Consider the following 6,136-nt stretch of genomic DNA (forward strand, 5'->3'; position numbering starts at 1 on the left):
ACGCGAACTCTTGACTTGTAGACCACCGAGATGACCGGAATCGAACGATGGTAATACTTAACTTTGATCAGTCCACGAAATTGCTTGACTATCTTCAATTTTCTGAGGTAGATGCTTGTCTCTACCTGACACAGATTAGCTCCACTAGTCGTGGCACCTGTGCCACTTATCCCTAGTCAGAAAGGTACATCCGTGATTTTGTAGGAATTGATACTTCTTATGGGCTTTAAATCTGGATCATCCAGTTTTTCATTTAAAGGTATCAAAGCAGCGCATATAATGTCTAGTCAGTTACATAGACTAGTGGCCACATAACAATTGATTGATAGTATTCTGTTAGCTCTAAAACTAAATAAACACAATAGTGATTACTAATATGTGATAAATCATTGTGGTTAAATCACTAAGCCTAATTATTTCACGGAAATAAATGAAATATTCGATCCTTATTAAAAGGTTGTTGAAACGTTTGGTCAGATAATTCCCTTTTATTAACACTAAAAGGTTATATCTCATTATAATATAAACTTATAAAATTCAAATATGCTGGGCACTTTTCCTTTTCCTATACACATTCGAATGCTGAATGATCTGGGTATGGATGGTAAATTTTAGTATTTTCTTCAGAAGATATCTTTTGTTAGAACAAATTTCAAATATATGTTTTACACATGTATATTGAAGTACTTGAATATAGGGATTGAAATAGTAGGTTATCATAATATTGTACTTACCAGTTGTTAAAACTTAGCCATCATTGATCTAAATTACTTTCCCAGATATGGTACTGCTGACCAAATAGATTTCTGTCTTTTTGACCGAGTAATCAAATGACATGAGCTAAAATCAAAGAGGAGATATGATTTTATTCTATACTGAAGATTTGTCTATCATACAGCCTTAAAAATACTTAACATAATAATGGGTGAATGGTCGCGCAAGATCATGGGTCAATTGAAGTTAAACACTAACACCGTTGGATTCGGTCAGTTCAGTGATTTAGGGGTTAAATGTTCGTACGTGGGACTGAAGGTCATGGGTTCGAGTCCCTTTGGTGCGGGATCGTGGGTGCACACTGCTGAGGAGTCTTATACTAGGAAGAAACGGCTGTTCAGTGTTTCCAGGTTCCCAATGGTGGTCTAGCTTAAATAGACTCACGAATTCAACTATTAAAATTACTACAATCTTCATAAACCCCCATTCCAATAATATTAATCTGTTAAGTTTTTCTTGTTTCGACTTTTCTGACATCAACAGAATCACTTGAAAAATTTCAATTCCTTAACTGTTTATGTTCATTGACAATATATGATTAGCAATAAAGAAATTGATTTTCATCTAGTTGCTGACTATTATACAAAATATTCAACAATATGTTTTCAAATCGAATTACTTTTTAATATCATACTAAAAAAAGTTCATCAACAAAATCTATTTTAATATTCAATGTCTATTGAATAGCCTTAAGGGATATATTGAAGTCGTTTCTTTTCTACTTATCAACTTAACGACTTATTAAAAATCTCTTTAATACTATCACAGATGGATTACATAAAAACGATTATTTTTTTCCTGATTAAGGTCAATCTCCTAACTTCTAACCGCTTACATATCTATACATACATGTGTTTATAAGAACACTTACCTGATGATTATGATATATCTAGAAAGAATATCATTCATATCTCTATATATTGACGATTATTATTATTATTATTATTACTCTATTACACAATTTACAGGATTTATTGCTAATTAAACAACAAAAGAAAAGAAACAATAATCACCAAAGCTTGAATATTTAGAAGAAATAAGAACAGATTTAAGATGATAAAAACTAGATACATTTTCAATTCAATAAGAGTTTGAAGATATAGATGAAAATATGTTAAGTGGAATGTGAATCAACAATAAGTAGTATAATAAGTGGTATAATCCACTTTTTTTTTCTAGTTGATTGAACAAGTCGTTTAAACATGTTGATTTGTTAAACACTTAACTCAGTAGGTATAAAGAAAAAAAATTTTTTACATTTGTAAAATGAATTTTCAATATTGAATAAATCATTTCACTATATTAAAGTAGATCAATTCAAGGTTAAATAATCACAGTTAAACTTTGATCTAATTACAATAGAGGATTTGATTCATTTAAAGTTTACGTATTCTTTAAGTTCAATTATGTTATTTTTAATTTTATGTCATAATCACTTTTAATCTTAATAAAACAATGAAAATAAATGAAATAATAAAATGATTTAAGTAGTTTTACAGAGTTTAATTAAAAAAAACCCAGATATTATTAGCAACAACCTACTGTGGGAGAGAACAAACCAGATCCCGGTGGAGGAAGAAATCAGGAAGTGCTGGAAGTGGATAGGACACATATTGAGGAAAGCATCCAACTGCGTCCCAAGACAAGCCCTTACATGGAATCCTCAAGGTCAAAGGAAAAGAGGAAGATCAAAAAACACATTACACCGAGGAATGGAAACAGACATGAGAAAAATGAACAAGAATTGGATAGAACTAAAAAAGAAGGCGGAGGACAGAGTGAGTTGGAGAATGCTGGTCGGCTGCCTATGCTCCATTAGGAGTAACAGGCGTGAGTAAGTAGTAAGTAATTTAAAAATAAACAAACATATTCCGTTGTTTTGAACAAAATTATAACTCTTGATTAACGTTTTTTTACTTGTTGAAACATTATTTCTAGTATTAAGATATTGTGTAAGCATAAATTAATCAATTTAAAGTTTGGTTTTTACAACGAAAGAATGATCGAAAATTAGAATGAGTTGAACTATTATATTTCAACTTACTGATCTAATGATATCATACTCCTTATTAGATTTGAAAAATGATAACTATCATTCTGTATAGTATCGAAATTAAATACTCTTGAATAGTCATTTAATGAGGTAGAATGTTATAAATATGAAGTTCTTCTTGGTTTTCAATAGTTCACAATCTAATAATTCGAGTGAAGTTATTTGTGTAAAAATAATAAAAGTGTTGTAATATTGTTATAATATTGAGAAAGAAATATTGAGATGATCAGAATGAGGTTTGTGAAGATTGTAGTAATTTTAATAGTTAAATTTATGAGTCAATATAAGCTAGACTACCATTGAAAACCTGAAAGCAGTGAACGGATGTTTCTTCCTAGTATGAGACTCCTCAGCAATGCACATTCATGATCTAGCTTACATTAACTCAATTCAACTATTGAAATATTGATATCTTAAATCATTATTGTAAATTAACTCATCTTGATACTTAAATTGATTTTTTTTACACATTAACTAATCTACGGAAGAAAATAGTGACATAAAGAACATCGATTATGTCAACGGATCAACGAAAATAATCTTTTCATTGAACAGATAAGTCAATTATATGATCAATGATATATAGACTTTAAAACACAAAAAAATTTCGTCTTTTTTTCCGTGAAAATATTATCGATTATTTATTGAATTTCTCCTCTGATTATTAAACAGTAGAATTTTTACATTTTTTTATTTCATCACTATAGATTTAAGTTGTTGTTACAATTCAATTCCAGTAGTTACTACTATGGTGCATGCTACTTTTGCCGATCAACATAAGTAATATGTAATACCAATCAGAAGTGAAATACCTTATAGCAAACATTTCAGAAGATCCAATTGAAAAAAGAAAACAGGAATGTAAATAGGGAGTAATTGTAATAATAATATCAGGAATGAAGGAACGATAAAGTTTGTAAAAGATAATTAATGAAGGATATTCAAGTGAATTATTTAATGTATAGTTTTCATATTTTATAAAAAATATTATGTAGCTTTGTATTAAACATTAAATTGGTCTTCTCTAACTGAGTTCTCATTTACAACAACACTTTCAAAATAAGTAAATTTACTAGTAAGTTACTACGCTTTCTTACATATTCAAAACCAATGAAAAAAGGAAGTTTATTTAATCAGTCAATTTAATAATAAAATAAAATTCATTCATGTGAGCAATGATGGATAGTGGCTAGCAGTGGGATGCAGGACACGCGTTTCGTCCTATTTGGGACTCGTCAGCTGAATGTACTTGCATCTCAGAGTTGATGTTCACTCTGGAACTCGAACCCAGTATCGTTCGCTTCAAACGCCATCGCGTTATCCACTCAGCTACTGAGTCCTGATAACCAATTGCTTGTACAATGGGGTGAATATAAATTCACTTCGTATTGTTTGGCTTGTATCTTCCCATTGAGATTTAAGACTGCAATTGATCAGTTTGTTGTTGGCATATGTGCATACTGTGCGTATGCCTCGATGTTGTCTTAATTCACAAGCTTTTTGTAAGCAATGATGGATAATGGCTAGCAGTGGAATCCAGTTTGACGCGCGTTTCGTCCTATCTGGGTCTTGTCTGATTAATTGCAGTCTTAAACCTCAATGGGAAGATACAAGCCGAACAATAACAAGTGAAAATAAAATTCATCTTACTATTTAACTTTAGATGAAATCCGATTACTGAATTGATTGAATTTTTCATCAAGATATGAATTTAGTTTATCATTTAAGCAAATTATTACACCTTTTCTTATGAATATTTAAACTAATGTATGTATACAGGTATCTTTTTCTTATTACAGATGGTAACATATTACTTATATTGTCATTTGATATCTTATTCTATATATCGGTAAAATATTTTTGTTCAGTTTGATAATAAGAATAACAAGAATAAAGTTTTACTTAGTAAACAAATTTCTTTATGGAATACCCGTATTACGATTGTTTTATTACAGGTGTTGTTGTTATGTATTTACATATATATATCCTTTTTTTCGTTTAAAAAACAAACAAACAAACATGGGAATAAGCAACAAAGTTTCCGTTTTCCTTCTTTATTTAAAGTTTTCTCTTTTAATGTTTATGATATCTGATTAATGTATAATATACGGGTGAAAATCACACCTTAGGTCAAGAATAAAAGGATACATGTACCATGTAGTTTAATGAACATCGTCATTTTTTAAATAGATATTGTCAACATAGTAGTGAATATGTTTATATCTTTGAAAATTGACAAGTTTTCAATAAGATAATTAACACCGACAATTTGACAAGAAACATGTGATACTTTTCAAATGAAACTTATTTCACTTATTAGATATGTGTACAATTGATATACTTAAACATGTTACAGATAGATAAGTATATTATTATACATATTGATGCATGGAAAGTTAACTGGGTATGTAAATAGATGGATATGTATTATAAACAAAACAATTTTGTGCTTTACAGTTAGTCTAGACAGATAATGTTTACTGTTTATTACATGATAGATAGTAGGCCACCCTTAGATTATTTGTACAAGTTGAATGTAACACTTAATCAAGTGACAATATGGAAGTTAGATTTCCTGTATAACTGTTTTCGGCAAAACGATTTTGTAATGATTGACACATATAATAACATACTGGTCGATAAATATGGTAATTAATATAAAAAGGAAATAACAATGATAGTTATATGATTTTCACATAACTTTTTATAGACTGCACTGAAATGTTTAGATTCTTTCATCGGTTTTAAGTATGTAAATGACAACAGTAATGTTTAATACAGACGCTGACAGAATTAAGAGTTCGTGGTGTGCTTCTTTCCCAGTAAACGAAAAAAATGTTGCTCTCTAATATGATCTATGTCTATTCCAGTTTTAGCTATAACCAGTGAAGTACTTAAGCACACTGAACATTCGGTTTATTTTATAAGTATTGTTATTCCCTGTTCCATGATGTCTAACAAAATGTTTCTAAATATTGTAGGCGGTAGGATATTGTCCAGTGAAATAAATGAGTAGGTTACCAATGTTTAGTCATAAATCTTTTCGAAATATTGTTTGATATGTGGCAGAACTACTCAGTTGGTAAAGTTGAGAGTTTTTTTAGTATGGACGACAATTCGATTGGTGAAGTTGGGAAACTTAAACCTACGTGGATGAGATATATATTACGAATGATTAGCACTTGTTTACTTTTGCCCACAGTGGTGGATAGCATTGGAGTAAGTTGAGGATGACTAGCGGAAACTAAACTAAGATGTTGGATAAACGTATAAAACCAGTAATTGCTTGTATGAGCTACCTCCAGATGT

This window comes from Schistosoma haematobium, chromosome 3 (genome assembly GCF_000699445.3).
Source record: "Schistosoma haematobium chromosome 3, whole genome shotgun sequence".
Classification (NCBI taxonomy): domain Eukaryota; kingdom Metazoa; phylum Platyhelminthes; class Trematoda; order Strigeidida; family Schistosomatidae; genus Schistosoma; species Schistosoma haematobium.